Source organism: Physcomitrium patens, chromosome 5 (assembly GCF_059467195.1).
Source record: "Physcomitrium patens ecotype Gransden chromosome 5, ASM5946719v1, whole genome shotgun sequence".
Classification (NCBI taxonomy): Eukaryota; Viridiplantae; Streptophyta; class Bryopsida; order Funariales; family Funariaceae; genus Physcomitrium; species Physcomitrium patens.
The window spans coordinates 5,678,748-5,699,501 of NC_143414.1; positions in this window are offsets into that span (position 1 = coordinate 5,678,748).

Here is a 20,754-nt window from a genome sequence, read left to right on the forward strand (position 1 = left end):
GCCTAATATTAAAACCAACAATGATATATCCTTTATCAAAACTATAGATCCTTAAAAATTGAAGAAAACATGACTTGGCTTTCACCAATTATTACACAAGTAGGTAGATAAACTAGACCTTTTGGATGGATGAAAGATCATTTTGCAAGATTGATGATACTATCAAATATAAAATTAATAACATATTATAAAGTAGCACAACATGAGGGATGGATATAAGCTATACAAGATGAAATGAAATCTATATACAAAAATGAGACTTGGTCTCTTACAAATCTTTCATTAGACAAATTTAGTATTTCCACGAAGTAGATTTTTAAGGCTAAATTCAATAGAGATGGATCTTTATAAAAAAATAAAACAAGGCTTGTGGCATAAGGATTTGAACAAAAGGAAGGAATTGATTATGAGGAAATATATGCATTAGTAGTTAAATAAACAATCATTTGGGTGATAATATTGATTGTAGCTCAAAAGAATTGGAAATTATACCACATAGACATAAAAACAACATTTCTTTATGGATAAAAAAAAGAAGAGATTTATGTCTCACAACCATAAGGTTTTGAAATATTTGGCAAAGAAAATATAGTATGTATGCTACAAAAGACATTATATAATTTAAATCATGTACTAGAGTATGGTATGAATAAATAAACTTTTACTTAATAAAAATGGACTTTCAACAAGGTATAAATGATCATAATCAATACTCAAAATCATCAAAAAATAAGATTATTCTTATTGCACCATATGTGGATGATCTTTTAATGAAAAGAAATTATATCCATAATATGAACAACTTCAAACAAAAATTCTATGAATAGTTTAAAATATATGAACCATCTAGAGCAGAAGTCATGCTCTATCTAAAAGTAGAATGCATAATGTGAAATAAGGAATTTTAATAACTCAAAAGGTCTATCCACAAAATATTCTAAAAGAATTTAGTACAAAAAAAAAATTTATCAACAATAACACTCATGTATGAAAAAATCAAATTTAAAGACGATATAGATGAAGAAGAAATTGACTCTATATAATATAGAAGTATAGTAGGAAAATACCTACACTTAACTCACATATATCTAGATATACAATATGCAATAGGAATAGTAAGTCGTTTCATAGAAAGACCTCAAAAATCACACATATTAGTAGCAAAAAGAATTTTAAGATATATTAAGAATACTCAATATTATAGAATATTATATCAAAAAAATAATCAAATTCATCTTGTTAGATTTACAAACTCTGATTGGATATGAGACTTGAAACAAGCTCGATTAATGATAAGTTTTGTATTTAATATAGGAAAAACGTCCATATCTTAGCCATCAAAGAAGCAACCAATAATGGCTTTGTCCTCATCTGAAGCAAAATATTGGGCATTGGTAGATGATTTTAGAGAAGCAATATGACTAACTATGCTTCTTAAAGATTTGCAAATAGAAATCAAAGAATCCACCATTATCTATTGTGAAAATGCAAGTAGTATCAATATTGTGATGAATCCAAGAGTTAATCCTAAGACTAGAGATATAGCAATGTATTATCATTTTATTAGGAAAAAAAAATCAAATCTAGAGAAATTAGTCTTCAATATATATCAATCTTGGAATAAGTAGCAGTTATATTTACAAAACTATTGAGACATATCTTATTTGAAAAATTCAAGGAAAGACTAAACATGATCAATGTATTTAGTTTTATCAAGTTATTTAAAAAAGAATTAAAAAAAATCCTTAAATTGAGTATTTTTAAATTTTTTAACTTGGATCTCTGATATTGCTTAAGAATTATTTATTTCAAGATGAAATAAAATTTTTAATCATTGAAATCTTCTAATAAATTATATCTTGTACCAACCCTATTTTTGAAATTTTGAATCTCTTCAAATCTACACCAACTATCTCTTCTCAAGAAAGAAATTCTTGTAGTTTATTATAATTGAAAATATAGTTTAGAACCTCTAAAGAAAAGGAGGGTGTTGAATTGAATATATTAAAGTTACTAGATTGATGTCCCATTAGATAGAACCTATCAAGATATAAACATCAACTTTGTAACTACTTAAAACAAATAAACTGATAGGTACTTAGTCTTAGATATTAATTCAAACATAAATAGGATATCCGTTGATCAAGGATAATTCTTATTGTATAAAAATAATTCTTTGTAAATGGAACTATGATTCACTTATTTTATCACATGTAGTGGTGTTCTAGCATTTGGAATTAATCTTTGGATTCAATGATTTTTTGTTCTTGCTATGAATTATAAAATACTATGAATCATTGGTACTATATGGTGATTATTTTTTGTTTTATAATCTTGTTTGATAAAGCAAGAATCACCATGATGTAGATCATTCTAGTCGAGATAGAACATAGTATAGTTACTATAACAAGTTCAATTAGCAGGTGCACAACCTTTTCTCTATTACTTTGATTGATTCATGCTTACAAGATGTATGATATAATAGTTTGAAGTGATTACAAAATAATCTTTCAAGTCCATAGTATTTTTTTTGCACTAACCAAAAAGAATTTTGTTTCAACGGAGGGCATAGCTCCCTTAGCTATATTATATTTAGTTATATATTGATTTATTATCAACATATGTTAATATGTGATTTTTCAAAATAAAAGCAAGTTCACAAAGAAAACTTAAGCTGGTGCTTCTTCTATGGTCTAAGGCCTTCAATGATCTACATAGTAATCTGATAGTAATAAATGTAAATTTTTATTTTAGATATAGATTAACAAATATGCTTTTTCACACTATTGTAATATAATATGACTAATAGGTGAAAGGGATGAAAAATCTATTATATTATAGAAGATCTTATTTCAAATATTATAAAAAATTATCTTAGAAAATAGACAATAGTCCAAAAGAAAGTAGAATTAAAGATTTAAATGCTACCTTTTTATAAAGTAGGCTTCTATTTACTTTTTAACGCTATAAATAAGATAAAATAAGATAGATTAAAAAAATAGAAAATATGAACATATATAAGAAAAAATCAAGAGTTGATTGGAATAAAAATTAATTCATAGGACAAAATTTGATACCCAAAGAGGGTTAGTTATCAACTTGGGTCGAAACTAGATCCTGAGGCACAAAACTAAGTATCTATGGCAATTTAGAGGATTTTATTTATAGATATGAAAGTCGAATTTGAGAGCAGAGTTGATAGGATTCCTTTGAGCATTGATTTTGAGAGAATTGAGTATATAATGGCTTTACAAGAGCTTTAAAAAGTTACAATTATTTGGATGATTTTGGAATTTGTGAAATAAAAAAGATATTATATTTTGGAGAATTTTGTAAGTTTGGTAGTAGATCTATAATTCAAATTTTGATGAATTATGAGAATAATTATCTTAAGTATATGTTATAAGTTTGAGCTTGATTAAATATTTGAATTGAAGGCTATTAAATTTCAAATAGGTTGAGGTCTCAAAAATTGGACTTTGAGAGGTTTTTAGGATTTCTAAAATCTTTAGCAATGTACTAGTTGGATTGAGATAAAATTTATGTTTGAAGATAGGTGACTTGAATTTTTACATGTATTTGTGATTTGAAAACAATTGAATGGTTTGATAAGCAAATATTGGCTCTAGAAGTTCAATATTTAGATTGGAATAGGAGATTGATCAACACTTGAGTAAAATTTAAGGTTTTTTTTTTTTTTTTTTTTTTTTTTTTTTCCATTTGATAAGTGTAATTATCTTCAAAATTTTTATACTTATTGCCGACTTAGTTATTGAAAGGTGTGTAAAATTTTAAGTAAGATCAATTATTCAATTGATAGATATTGAGATTTCAAATTGTACCAAGATTTGAACTTAGGTTTGGTTTAGGTTTTAGGATTTTTTAAGGATTTGATTTAAGGTTTGATTTAAGGTTTAGGATTTGTCTAAGATTTGATTTAGAGTTTGATTTAGGATCTAAGATTTGATCTAGGATTTGGTTTAAGATTTAAGATTTGTGTAGGATTTGATTTAAGATTTGTTTAGGATTTGATTTAGGGTTTAGTTTAGGATCTAAGATTTGATCTAGGATTTGATTTACGATTTAGGATTTGTCTAAGATTTGATTTAGAATTTAATTTAGGATTTAAATATTTTTTAGGATTTGATTTAGGATTTGGTTTAGGGTTTAGGATTTGTCTAGAGTTTGATTTAGGATTCGATTTAGGATTTAAGATTTGATCTAAAGTTTGATTTAGGATTTAGGATTTTTTTAGGATTTGTTTGAAGTCCATTAGGATTTCAACTAGGATTAAATTAGAACTTGGTTGAAATTTATTTAAGATATATTTGTAATAATTTTAATATTTTTTAGGACTTCTTAAAGATTCTTTTAAGATTTATTGTAGATTTTTTTTTAATTATTTTATGATATCTTATTGTTTCTTTTGTAATTTCTTTAAGGTTTATTTTGAATTTTATTAAAACTTCTTTAGCATTTTTAAGTTTTAATTAGTATTTATTTAGTATTCTATTAGAATTAAGATTTTGTTGTTGTAATTTTGATTCTACCTTCCACAACTAGATGCTCAGTGCACTACTGAAGAAGACTTCACATAATTCAATAATTCTTTGGTGCCTAGCTCTATGATAATGCCCTTAGTTTTTCCACATTTCCTAGGAAGCAACTTATTGCAATCTAGGGAATGATAAGTTTTCTAGTGGTAGATGTAGGTTCTCTATTTTTTGGATATGAATTGATAAGTTTTAATTGGCTAATGACTACTAGACTCGTGATGTAACTTTGGTCTTTGTATCTACCTTGATAAAGACCTCTTGTCCAAGTTTCTTGCAATTTGTAATGCACTTTATTTTTAATCTTGAAGTAAATTTTATAGGTAAGCTTATATTGTTGAATGGCTGTAGAATAAGTAAATAAACTTTGTGATAAGTTACTGGTTGGTTATTGATAACCTTGAGAATTAGACTGATGGTTAGGCAATTTAGTTGGTAATAGTAGGTTGTTAGTGGAATAAATGGTTAAGAATTCAAAAGATCATAATCTTAGGAATCCGCTGGCAGATGGTGTTGTACTGTAAATGCTTATAGTATGTAAAAATTAGTTAAAACATATTATATGTTGATAAAACTAGATGTGTGTTACAATGGCTAGTAGATTAAATTAAGAGGAGTTGGTATAAGAAACTTTACTTTTTTTCTTTACTTATTTTGATTTTGACATTAATATATATATAAATATATATATATATATATATATATATAGGACTTAAATATTTAGTATGAATCCTTGGGAGAAGGTGGAAGCCTAAGGATGAAAATCTAAACTAGTAGGAGGCTAATTGGGAGGGATGAAAGCAAGGCATGGTCGGATGAAGGCAAGGAATGGGAAACTTCATCCCTATTGGTCAAATACCATGCCCAATGGACTTTGAAGAGGCTGCCCGCGACCTTAAGAAGGGTTTCGGTGACTTCAAAGAAGGAATTCGGAGATTACAAGCTAAGGTTGTAAAGTTTAGGATTTGGAGTACAATTTGTGTGAAAAAATTAGAGGATTTGGAATTAGGGTGAAGAAGTTATAAACGTTTGAAATTAAGATGTTAATTTAAGACATACTATTACTCTTTTGAGGACACGAGGAGTTTTACAGTAGCTTCTGAAGATCGAAAGGTGCGATTGGAATGAAAATTTTAAGGCCTACATTTTTTATGAAAGAATTATTGCTTTTGGAGTTCATATGAAGGAGTTGTAAGGAGTTGAAGGCGGCACTTCTAAATCAAAAGCAGTAAGTAAGCGGGTTTATTTGTAGTAATGGTTGGAGCCATAACTTGAGTTTTCGGACGAATTTTTGGCTCAAATTTTTTGAAGAATGTAAAATTTTGTGTTAAAAAGCTATACATACAAATTTCGTGGAATTTGAGCTTATATTTTGTGAGATATGAAGAAAATTGCACGTAGATGTATAAAGACAAGGGTTTGAAGTGGCTATTAGAGTTTTCAAGATATCTCAAGATCTACAACGAATTTGCGGTTGAAAATTGTTGTAGAAGTTAATAAAAACACATCAGTATCTCATGTAAAATTTGAATTTTTTTGGACGGTCGGATTAAGAGATATGAGGTGTTGAAGTTCGGAAAAATCTCCACATAAGAATAAACAAGGTTTTAGAAGATTTTATCATATTTTGGAAGTTGTGGGTTACTTAAGGCTTGTGTATTTGGTGTAATTACTCAAAAAGAGAAAATTTTTATATAAATTTAGTACTTCTCTTATTTTTAAGCTTGATTGAATAATTAGTGACAGCCAAAAGCCTAGCGTTTTCTTGAGTCAAATTTTCTCTGCCCCGATAACGGACCATCTTTTTGGTAGGATAAATAGGTTGAGGAAAGAGAGATCGAAGCCAGACTGTGAGAGTCGTAAGCCGGGGTAAGCTTGGTGCTACCTCTTTGTTTTCTTTGCTTTTATTACTTGCTTATGAAGAATTGTGATTGAAAGAAGTATTATTGAATTGAAAGTCGTAGAATGGATTATGTGTTTAATTAAGACGGAAGTAGTAAGCTTTGGTATTTTGTAGTTTGATAATTGATTTCAGATAGCCAGAGTACAGTCAATTGTGACAGTAATAGACTCAATTCATATAACTAGTCTTTCTCCATATTCGAATCCACCTCTATTAGTTCAATTGCTTTGGTATACTGAAGCTTGAAGATAACAAGAACAACATTTTGGCGCCACTGCCGAAGAAATGATAACAATATGAAATGTTAGAAATTGATTATATGGGAAGAATAAAAGATTATGAGTGATAATCATAAAGGAGAAGATTATCAAAGAATTAATTGATAAGCGAAAGAAAGATATGAGCGATTAAACATAAAAAATCTCCTACAGGAACGACAGAAAGGAATTATAGGTCCAAATAAAACCAAAGGAAGAAAAATTCAAATTCAAATATCAAAGATACCAGTGATAACACCAATGGTAGCGGGAGTGCTAGAAGTACCAATTGCAGTACAAATGAAAGTAGTAGGAGATCGAACTACAAGTATGGTACCATTACTTACTTTTAGTGGTTGGCTGGGCTTTGATCCCAATTACCATATATCTCAATTCTTGATAGCCTGTATGGCTAATAATGGTAGAATTTAAGACATTTGATTGAGATGGTTGCCAACAACTTTAAAAGATACAGCTTTTGAATGGTATATTTGGCAACCGATGGATAGATTTTTTAATTGGAAGGCCTTAAGGAATGCCTTTCTAATCCATTTTAGACCAATTGGATTTGAAGATCGGCTTCGAGAAAATTTAATGAATAGCAGGATATTTGTAGGAGAATCAATAGAGTCCTATTATGGCCGGATCGCAAATATACTTCATAAATGGTCAAATAATCAAATGCCAGATGCATTTATATTGTCAATATTAATTAATGGTTTGCATCTACCAAAATTGAAAATATTTGTAAAAGAGGCTCGACCAGCTATTGTAGAGGCATCATTGGCATGAGTAAAGGTGTGGGAAGAATGTCATTATGATCAATTCTTAACAATGGGGGCCACAATGATTTCAAGTTCAGGAAGCCAACAAATACAACCGGAAAATATATCAATGGATAATTATCCACAAATGGCTGCCTCCAATGTGAAGAATGTTATATTGCAACAACCAATTAATGCTACACTAGTCCAAGTAATAGCGCCAATAACAATGATACCTTATTTTACATCGCCAATCTATCAACAACCAGAGTTGTTTACAAATGCGACTGTTAAAGATCCAAATGAAGCCTTGTTATTAAATCTAACAAAGAAGATGGAAGAATTGGCTGTAAATTTGGCTAAAGATAAAGAGAAATGATATAAGCCTTCTAATACAAGACCTAATGTATGGTGTAATAATTGTAAGGAATAAGGTCATTTTGATACGGAATATCCATCACCCAGACAAACGGGTGTTCAATGTATATTTTGTGGAGGAAAGCACCCTATCCAAAACTACTGGCATTTATAAAGGCAACAACAATTCAGTAATCAGATCATGATCCCACCGACTCAGTGGGAAGTCAATCAAGTTCAAATAGAAAATACGTATAGTTGGAATGGAAATTGATCTAATTGATAAAATTGAACATTCAATAACTTTCAAAGTTCCAATTTTAATCAGAGGTCTGCATCAAACCCCCAGAACTACGGGAAGGAGTAGCAGAGATATCAGCAATGTGCTCCACTAGTGTCATTGAATCAAGTACCCTCCATAGTAATGGGACAACCAGGATCATTTTTTAATCCTACATGGAACAAGCCTAGTAGATATATACTGGTGGAGACACCCAATATGTCGGATGGAGGTGCAAGAAGACCACTTTGTTATTTTCATTGAAGATAGATTGGTCATTATGTCAGTGAATGTCCTAATCCCAAAGCCAGTGACAATTGTGCGATAATGTGTGCAAATTACAAGCAGTCGGGACATACTTATCAGCAATGTAATGTTCCATTCAATTTCAATAATCAAGATTAGTAGATCCAAAGCCAAGGAACAATGGAAGAGATAAATCAAGGTCCTCAAGATTCAACAGTTCATCGAGTAGAAGTAGTCCAAGCTGTCCTTACAAGAAGTCAGCAAAAAAAGAAAGGACCAATTCAATATTTGGGTGATCCTGAAGCGAAGGACCAGTTGGACCCAATTACGGGGCCATTCAATCCAAGTCCTGACATGAGCCCCTTACTCAGTATAAGACCTGAATTGGTTGTGCATCCTAATAAGGTACTAATTATAGAGGCTTTGGTTCCGTATCAAGTTGTTTTGTTCTCTACACAATTTCGAGAAACGTCCTTTCTATTGAAAGATCCTCTCAGAGGTGTGAATTCCAAAGAATCAATATTAGCCCAATTGGAAGAACAATCTTACTCTTTGAAAGAACCGATTTTACAAGCTCCATCAAATTTAATTCCAGTAGCTTTAGCAATTTCCAATATAGAGAAAACTAATTTATCCGCATTGGTGTCTAGGACTAGGAAGAAGAAATGGACATTGGAAATTATCACTAATACAGAACCATATGATATTCTAAAAGATTTGGGTACTATACAACCCACGATCTCTATGAAGCAACTATTTGCGGTAGCACCTGAGTGCCAAACTATCTGGAATTTCTCATTAATTCGTCACAGATCTCAAAATAAAGAAATTCAAGAAGTAAGTTTGAATCCTGATCCGGATGCACCAATGATTGATGTCTCAATTGATGGAGTGTTATCATCGAGAGTGCAAGTAGACGGAGGATCTAGTGTAAATCTTATGAATGCCACTACAATGGAAGAGTTCGGTTTGAATCACTTATTGCCTACTACAGTAGTTTTGAGAATGGCTAACTCCAATTGAGTTAAATCAATGGGTATTTTACGAAGTGTTCAAACTATAATTACTGATATTGTGTATGAAATTGACTACATCATCTTTTGGTTACAATGTTCAATTTTATCATATCCAATTTTATTAAGATGATCCTGGCTTTATGAAGCAAAGGCCAAGAATGATTGAGGTCGAGATACTTTGACAATTTGCAAGGGCGGAGATAAAATGGTGTTACAAAAGTATCCAGTACACAATCGCAGGAAATCTCAATTGCCAGCATCTGAATTGACATCAAACGATGAGCTTAGCACCAATGATGATGTAGTAGCACCGATTACGGAGGCGTCCATGAAAGCAGATCAATACCTTGGAGTGGTGTACCAATGTGGAAGTCCGAGGGAATACTTGATATACTTGACAGATTCGGAAATCTCTGCTAAAGTTAATATTGATTAGATGACCAAGTATGATGTACACCATGTGAGTGCCTTGGACACAGGATTTAGTACATGTCAAACTTATCGACTAATTTGAAATCCCACGAGAGTTGAAATAGAACATCGCCACTACACCTTTATGTCAAACTATTAACTTGGCAACTACAGTAGAGCCTCGGACAATTAAGGTATACAAAGGTATTAAAGAACAAGAGTTAATTTGCTGGACATAATTTTTCTTGCATCATAAATCAGTTTTTTCTTGGACTTATGTTGTTCTAAAAGGTATCCCCACTAAAGTCTATAAGCATCATATCATTTTAGAGGAGAACGCTAAAGTGGTACGGCAGAGGCAACATCGCCTTAATTCTAAATATTTCTTCATGGTGAAGGAGGAATTAGACAAGCTTCTTGCAGTTGGTTTTATTTACTCGATATCGAATAGTGAGTGGATTTCTCCAATCGTGATGGTGCCAAAAAAGAACGAAAAAATCCGAATTTGTCAAGATTTTTGGAAACTTAATGTAGCCACCAAGAAAGATTACTTCCCATTACCTTTCACAGACAATGTGGATAACATGTTGTCATTATCACTAGGTACTAAAAGAATAGGAGCAGGGCAGCAATTAAAGTCATTATGTGGTATTGTTTTGGGTTGGTTGGAGTACCATTTTCTTGTATTTCTTATGTTTTCAAGAGTAGTAGTTTTAGTTAAGAGTTATCAGTGAGGAGCCGGTGACAAGTGTTGATTGAAGATGTTTTAGAATGGATGAGTGAGCAGCAACAACAATTAGAACTTCGGGATGTCTAGATCTTGAAAGTGGAAGCTTAAGTCCGTGAATTGAGAGAATATAATGAAGATCTCTCAAATCAGTTGAGGAAAGAGTCGATAGACGGACTGGAGGAGGAGGAAGAAGATTTATAATTGGAACCAGATTCAGTGAAAGACACATTCGATAATGCAGCAAATGATCAATTGGGTGGTAAGCCAATGCCATTGATTGAAGAAGTCAATGCTACTATGTCTTTATAAGTTGAGGCTAAATAATGTTTGTGAGGATGGTACATAATTAGGAGTAGGACTATGTAGAATAGATAAATAAACTTTGTGATAAGTTACTGCTTGATTATTGCTAACCTTGAGAATTAGATTGATGGTTAGGTAATTTAATTGGTAACAGTAGGTTGTTAGTAAAATAAATGGTTAAGAATTCAAAGGGTCATAACTTTTGAAATTCGTTGGCCAATGGATCATCTTTTTGGTAGGATAAATAGGTTGAAGAAAGAAAGATCGAAGCCAAATTGTGAGAGTTGTAAGTCGAAAGCCAGACTGTGAGAGTCGTAAGCTAGGGTAAGCTTGGTGCTACTTCTTTGTTTTCTTTGCTTTTATTATTTGCTTATGAAGAATTGTGATTGAGAGAAGTATTATTGAATTGATAGTCCTAGAATGGATTATGTGTTGAATCAAGATGGAAGTAGTAAGCCTTGGTATTTTATAGTTTGATAATTGATTTCAGATAGCTAGAGTAAAGTCAATTGTGACACTATTAGACCCAATTCATATAACCAACTTTCTCCATGTTCGAACCTACCTCTATTAGTTCAATTGCTTTGGTACAGTGAAGCTTGAACACAATGAGAACAACAATAGCCTACTATACTATTCCACAAAATTTACAAATATATCCATATTGGACAGATCTATGTTCTTAAGTCCATGCTTCTTTTAAAATCCATGCTCTATATATTGAAAAAATCCATATTGCATTTGTTTCAAAAATCAAAGCTTTGATTTGTGAAAATTTGGTATCAATAGAGTAATTAGGATATGAAAGTCTTTCCTATTCATGATCCATAGTCCATCAATAGAGTTGAATGATTTTACTTAGGTGAATTTATGAATTTTTTATCACAATCTATGTGCTTTAGATTAATTGTAGGACCTAAATTTTAAAGCTTTGTTGAGCTGCCATGAACTTTGAGCCAAATTAGTGATGTCACTAAAATAAAGACAAAGGCTTGGAATCAAGTTGGGGACAAAGACTAGAGGGACAAGGGTTGAAAATGAAGGGAACATCAAAAACATGGACAATAGTTGGAAATAGAGAATGGTTAGGAACAAGGATGGGGTTGCAAAAGTGCAATGATGATTAAGATAGGATGGATTGCCTTAATAAAAATTTGGATTGTTTTACCATCATCTATATATATACATACATATGTAATATCATCTATTGGATGATAAAATAACATGTTTTATCATCCATATGTATATACCTATAGATATGATTGTTTTACCATCCATATATATATACATATTTTTTTATCATCTATTAACTTCAATATATAATTTATAAAAAATATTGAATATATAATAAAATAAATAAAAATAAAATTTTACTACTTAAATAATTTTTGATTGAAATATATTATTGAAATATATATATATATATAGTTTTTAGTTAATTAAATTTTAAAAATAATTTATATCTTTATTTATTTTAAGGATAACATAATTTTATGATCAAAATATATCAAAATTTTCAACTTAATAAAAAATTTATTAAATTTAGACGTTATATTCTATGATTTTTATAAAAATTAATATATAGTTTTATAATTTTGTTTTATAAAAATACATTATAAGTTGTTATACTTATTATTTTTTTTTCAACTTATAGATTTTATTGATTGTTATATTAAGGACAATAATTCAATAAAGACAAATAAATAAATAAAATATTTTTCAAATAAATATGATAAAATAAAAATAAAAAAGATATATATTAAAAAAAACTAAAATAGCTATTATCAAAAGAAAAGAAAAGAAAAATTAAAGACTCTTGAAACTAAATAAGGAGCAAGAAAAGAATTGATAAGAATGAAGAAGGCTTCTGTCTTGTTTATATATATATTACCTACCTAAGAGTTACATGACAACGTTCTATAGGACTTTTAACACATGTTCAATTTGCAAGATACATATCTTAACTTGCAAGGCAAGTTTCTTATATATGTGCCACATTATTAACTTGTATTATAAATTATCAATACATAAAACATGTCGTTAACTTTTTGGCCAAGTTTCTAATCTATCAATCACCTATAGATATATAAAAAGATGAAACCTTATCTACTAAGTTCCTAAAAAGCATCTCTAAAAGATATTATGAAATTAATCTACTTTTATCTACTTCTATTTATTCATATTATTTAGATGACTATTAGAATAAATATATTTATCCGTGATATTATTCTCTTTTTTAGGTATGAATTCCATAAAAAATGGTGATTACATATTGATAAAGTCCAAGATGTAATAAATTATATTTGTTACATATTTTAATTATTGTTTCATTTAAAGATGGTTGATAGGTTCTCTTAGTCATTGTTAATATTTCATTTCATGGCAAAAAGACTATCCTATTATTAAATCATTATTTAAGCCTTCATAACTTCCTTCAAATAAAATATTTATTATACCATCAAGAATCATTTCTACTTCTAATAAAATCATCAAATATGAAGAATCTATTTTAATATTGTGATATTAAAAATGTTGTATCTTGCCATCTATTTGAGGGTGAATATATTATTTTTGAGGATCTTCATCTTGATTATGTTGAATTTAAAGATTGTAATAATTACAATGTCTCATTTGATATCAATAAACAATGGCTTTTGACTTGAATCTATTGATTGTAGATTCTCCATCTCATTAGTATCACAAAATATAAAAAAAAAATCACAATAAAGGATAGAAAATAGAATGCAATCTCTATTAAACAACTTTTGTTTTATAGCAAGAAATTGCTTGATTTTTCATCTTGATTTTGATGGATGTTGTTAATAAAAAGCATCAATATTTTTTGCTATATTTCACAGTTCTTTGTTGGATCCAATATAAATTCACTAATATCATATCCATATAAATAAATAAGATAATTCAACCTATTTTGATGCTGCCTTGAATCTAAGTCTTCTTCTACCTTGAATTCTTGATTATTATCCACTTCTATAGAAAAAAAATGGCATTTGTCTTCTTTTCAAGATATTCACTATCTTATATGATTCAAAAAAAGATACATAAAATACATATTAGATCTTCATAGACTTTAGTAGATATAATCAATAAGCAATTTAATTGATTTTTTTATAAATAGAAAATAATCCAAGCTTACAATATTCCAACTTATCACAATAGAAATTAATCTTGATATTGTGACCAAGTAATTATATCTTCCTAGTAATGTTAAATTGAAGTTGATCCTTGTGATAGATATCTACATTGGTTTTTTGTTGTTCTTGAGCTTCTTTTAATTGTGTCTTCATTATTCTACGTAAGTCAAATAAATAATTTATAAAATCTTTTGCCATAAGATTATTAATTTTTGTAAAGTCAAAAACATCAATTTGTAGATAATAACTATAATTAATAAAAAAAAATATGATAATTCCATAGAAGAATGTATCATATTATTATAAACAAAGTCTATCAATGAAAAAAGAATTATCGAGTCATCTTATTAGTAATTATTGATGATATACTTCACATACTGCTTCAAAACTTGGTTTATTTGCTCTGTTTGTCTATCGATTTGAAGATAGAAAGTCAAAGATAATTTTATATCTATCTTTATAATCTTAAAAGAATTCTTCAAAATCTTGATACAAATTGAATTCTCCTATCTCATATGATATCTTTAAATAATCCATGATAGCAATAAATATTATCAAGAAAAAACTTAGCTATTTTTTTATTATTGATAGAATTTATATATGGTACAAAATATGCCATCTTAGTGAAATGATCTACTATCACAAATATAGAGTCATAGGAACCTAAGACTAAAATATTTATGATAAAATCCATAGAAACAAAAGATCATAGTTGTTTTGAAATAGATAATAGTTGAAGAAGTTTGTAAGGTCAATAATAAGAAGTTTTTGATCTTAAATAAACTTCACATGGTTGTACAAAAACTTTGATTGTCCTCTACATTTGAAGCTATTAAAAATCTTTAGATATTAGCTTTAAAGTCTTATTATATTCAAAATAACTTTTTTTAGAAAGTTATAACAAGCTTAGGAAACAAGTAATCATGCTTCATCTTTTGGAATATACAAATGATTTTCAAAATAGAATAGATTATTGTTAAATTCAAACTTGAAAACATCAAGAGATTTTGAAGAATTTTCTTTAGTATCATAAGTGAGAAGATCATAGAATATACTTAATTGAACTTCCTTAAAAAAATTAAAATAACAATTAGTGTTGATTTCATTGCTCAAAGATGAAAATACTTTGATTTTAAGAAGTTTATAAATTAGTGATTAAAAATTGCATCTTCTTCTTTTTATATAAGATAAGATTTTCTTGAAGGAGCATTTGACAAATCTTCTTATTTTTTTGGCCAATAAGTGATCTTAAATTCAAATCTTAATAAAAACATGCTTCAAAAAGCTTGATAATAATTCAAAACATGTGTTGACATATAATATTCAAGATTCTTATGATTTGTATATATAGTGATTAGACTAAAAATTCCTTTTAAATGATAGCACTATTCTTGAAATAAATCCATAACTACAATAAGTTCTTTGTTATTGATCTTGTAGTTGATCTTGATTGTTGAAATTTTTTTTGAATGAAAAGCTACTAAGTGAAATTTATCATTTGTTTTCATTTTTGATAATATGGCATAAAAAAAAAGTCTAATGTATCTATTCTACAAAGAATGGCTTAAAAAAGTTGATATGATATAACATAAGTACAGAAACAAAGACTATCTTTAAAGCTTCAAATGATACTTTTATTTTTTATTCTATTGAAGTTTTTCTTTACAAGTCAAATGTGTAAGTAGAGCTACAATTTGAAAGAAATTCTTAATGAAGATTCAAAAGTAATTGGAAAATTCTAAAAATATTGAATATCTCTTGCCATTTTTGAAATCTTCCAATCCATAATGGTTTGAACTTTTTTAGGATATATTATAAATTCATCATTTGAAATGATGTATTCTAAGAAGCTAACTTGAGTAGTATAAAATACATACTTTTTTATCTTTACATAGATCCTTATATCTCTTAATTTTTGTAACATATAATAAGTATGAAATTTATATTCTTATATTTTCTTAAAATAGATTAAGATTTTGATTAAATAAAAAATAATAAAATTATCTAAAAACTTTCAAAAGATATCATTCATTAGTTGTTGAAAAACTATTGGTGCATTTATAAGTCCAAAAAACATGACATTACATTCAAAATGTCTATACTTGATTCAAAATATTTTTTTTTATTTATATCTTTTTTTAAGGCATATTAAATTGTATGTTCTTTGTAGATCTATTTTTGTATAGATCTTAGCTCAATTCAATTGATCAAGAAGTTTGGATATCAAAGGTAGAAGATATCTATTCTTGATGGTGATCTTATTGAGTCTTTGATAATTAATATATATTTGTAATGATCCATTTTTTTTCTTCACATATAAGATTGAAACTTTTGTTGGAGATTTAGAATAGTATATGAAACTCTTGATTATATTTTCTTTAATACACTCCTTAAATTCAACTAATTTATTTTGTAATAAATTATAGATTGATCCAAATAGTGGATGAGTTCTATCTTGAAGGTCAATTGATCATTCATAGGAATGATGTTTTGGAAGAGTATTTGCATTCTTCTTCTCAAAAATATCTTAAAATTTTTAATATTAGCTTGGAATACTATTTGGAATCTTTCTACCATCAAAAATTTATACAGCATAAATAATACAAAATAATCCTTCTTTTGCACCATGTAAAAAAATTCTTTTATCTATAAATATGGATTTGATTGTACTAGACTTATAACTTTCTATTTAATTAAGAACATTCTTAGTCATATTCTAAAACAAGTCAAAACTACAAGAAATCTAATCTATTTGAAGATTATATTTTTCTAGCCATAATTATATATGTATAAGTTTAGTTTTTTTCATTAAAAGTATGTCTTATCTTTTAATAAATTCTTCATCCAAGAAATAAGCTAAGGCTCTTAAATCTAAAAAAGTAGAGAATTTGTGATATTTAGGTTTTAAATTAATATCTATTATAAAAATAAAAAATAATTTTGAAGAGAAAATAAGACCTTTATTAGATGTTGTTTAAGGTTCCAATTACAAGATCTATATTGTAATTGAATAAACTCATTTTTTTAACATATTAACTTTTTTGACAATCATACTTTTTATTTTGTAGTTATATTGCTTCTTTGAATAATATTAAATAATATGATTAGATTTTTTGCAATATAAGCACAATCCTTTTTGATATCAATGAGTCTTTTTTTGTTCAATAAGATATTTAAAATATATTATATTAATTTTCATATCTTTTATATTTGAATGAATGTATTGAAAAGATATTGATATTGTCCTTGAATGGAAATAACATTGAGGCTTAATTTTACAACTTTCATATTGAAATTTTAAAAAATAATTATCATATTTCATAGCAAAGTCAATTGTTTTATTTAATATTTGAAGGTCAAATAAATGCTTAATTCAATCTATAAAAAAATTGGCTTATGAATGTAGCATCATTGTACTTAATATTAGTTACAAGTTCTCAAAATTGTGAAGCATATAATATTATAGATTAATTTTATTATTAAAAAATATAGATCTTATTTTTTGTAATACAAATTGCATCATATTTCCTATACATGAATTGAAACTCCATCAAAAAAGTCTCTAAATTATCCAATATTAGATTAGTTCATTCAAAAAAGATGAAAACCATGATAATATAGAATATAAAAGAAATGTACTCATAAACCTGACTTGTGATCTTAGACTTTCGAATTGAAGTTCAATTGTTAGTTTTAATTGATTAATGAATCCTCAAAATTTTGATCTTATGCTATCAAACTTTTTAGACAAGGTAATTCTTGATTCTCTAATATTTAATTAATATTCTACTAGAGGAAGAGTAGCATGATTTGGTGTAGATATTGAAGCAATTTTAATCATCTTTATATCTTCATTACATGTTTATCTTATTATTTCTTGTAGTGATAAATTGAGTTAATTCATTGCAAGCATTAACTTTCTGTATTGTTCTTGCATTTGTGCCATTGCACTATTTATTTTATCAATCTCCACCATGATAATACAATAAAAAAAATATCTAATATCTCTTAAGATAAATAGAAGAGAGGATTAGGAAATAAAAAAAAATCTAAGTTCAATATCAATTTAGAAGTAGATAATCCAGAACTTTTAATATATTAATGTCTAATTAAAAAACAAGCATAATTTATTTTTCATCAAGAAGAGACAAAGTTCTTATATTATAAGTATATTCTTGTCAATGTGTCAAGGATAAAAACTTGATGAAGGCAAATAAATAAGTAAGACTTTTTTCAAAGAAAGATATTAAAATAAAAAAAATATGTATATTAAAAAAAACTAGAATGGCTATTGCTAAAAAATAAAAAAATTAGAGATCTTTAAAACTAAACTAAAAATAAGAGAAGAAGTTGATGAAAGTGAAGAAGGCTTTACTCTTGCCTCTGTATAAACTATCTATCTAAGAGCTATGTAGTGATATCCTATAGGACTTCAATCATATGTCCAATTTGCTAGATACATATTTTAACTTGTAAGAAAAATTTTCTATATATATGCCACATCATTAGCTTTTACTACAAGCTATCAATATGTACAATACAAGAATAATTTTTTGGCTAAGTTTCTAACCTATCAATCACCTATAGACATGTGTAAAAGTGAAAACCACATTGTGAGTGTAAATTTCATCCCTCTACTTAAATTACAAGATGGCCTCAATTAAGAATTGCTTGTAATGGGTAATGTGAAGTAGAAGATGCAATGAACAAGAACAAAAGAAGAAAACAACACAAACAAGTGAAAGAAATGTATACAAGCAAATACACACTCTAAAACTTAGTCACAATCTGTTTACTGTGTTTTCGTCCAATAAAAAGTAAAAATAATAAGTAAAAAGTATATTTGTAGACATTCAATTTTCTTATCTTTCCAATGGTATAAAAAACATATAAATCCGAGTTACTATGAATAAGTCATGAAGGTTTGAAACAAAAAGTAAATGAACAAAAAGTTAAGTGAAAATATTTTACCTCAAGGATAATTTGCTTATAGATCAAGGGTTCGAACCTCACTAAGGCTCACATGTAGTGTATAAGGGTTTCTAAGAGAGGCCACGAGGCCTTAGTCTTATCCTCCTAACTACCTTCAAGGTGCTACAACCCATATGAGAATTGTGCACTTCCCTTCCTACAAGAAATATACTAGCTGTTAGTCCTACTATTTTCTACTAGAAGGACCAACATTTTTACAATTTTTACCACACCATGGTATTGAAAAAAACCCAATTAGCCTCGAAACCTTGTATGGCCTTCAAATCTTACTTCATTTCTTCATAATGGCTTCCCTAGTGGTAAAAGTCATTTTTACCAAAGTCTTAAAAATTCCTCTAAAAATTCCTAAAAAATTATAAATAAACTCTAAAAAATCTTATAATATTTTTATAATGGTAGTATCCATTTAAGGCTAAAATTTCCTATCTTGATGATTTTTTATAGTAATAAAATAAATTTAAATCCACTATAAATTCTACTTTTTATATAAATAACTAAAATGATATGAGATTTTTTTCTCATGCTTTTTTTTCTAACTACTAACTAACATTTATAGTTTTTTATAATTAATACATATAGATGTAAGATCTATATATACATATATATATATATATATATTGATCTTAGTAACTAATCTTTATTACTTAATAATAAGTAAAAATATTAAACCAACTAAAATAATTGCCTCAAAGACTTACTAAGACTCCATTTCTTTTCCACTAATACTATTCTTCTTCTTTTACCTCTTCTAAGCACATCTTCACCTAACAATTGTAATTTTGAACTCTACATGCATTCTTTTGACCTAAAACAACTAGTGAGTCAATTTGATGACTCACATACATGTACAAAGTTTTTAAAAAGCTTTCCTAAAAGATACTATGTAATTAATCTATTTGTACTTACTTCTATCTATTCATAATATCTAAATATTTGTTAGGATAAATATGTATGTTTGTGATATGTTAATAATTTTATGTATTTAAGCTGGTATTATTAAGATTATTTTATAATCTTTTGATTTAAAATTTTAATAAAATCTATAATTTTTTTTAATTAATATATATAATTTTAATTTTAAAATAAAATATAAATATAAAATTATATATATATATATATATATATATAATTTTTATATGTTTTATATTTTGATATTTTTTACTTATTAATAATTTTTTAAATAAAAATATAATACATTAATTATAAAAATGTAATTAAGATATAATAATAAGAAATTTAAATAAAATAATATAAAATATCTAATTACTAATATAAAAAATAGAAAATTTAAATATAGTTTTTATTTAAAAATAAAAATAAGAGTAATATCGGCTTAAATTATAATATTCTTTAAATTTTCATAAGAATAAAAGTTTCTTATCTGAGCTTTTGTTAAATTTTATTTGAATTATTAATATATTTTTTATCAGATTTATTATTAAATTCTATTTAGGTAATTTTATGGAAAATTTAATAATTTAAAATACATAATTTTTTAATTTAAAATAATATAAAATATATCACATAAATATAGAATTTTTAGATAGTAGAAATATATATATATATATATATATATATATATATATATATATAATTTCTATGAAATTTAGCATAAAATTTTCATAAACTTTTAATTATTGATATAAAAAATATTAAATATATAAATTACATATAAAGTCGCAAGATAGAATCTTTTATATAAAATAGCTTAGGAAGAATAAATCAATGGAATAAACATGAGAAGACAAAAATCCTCTATAATTCCATACATGCATCATTGTTTTTATCAA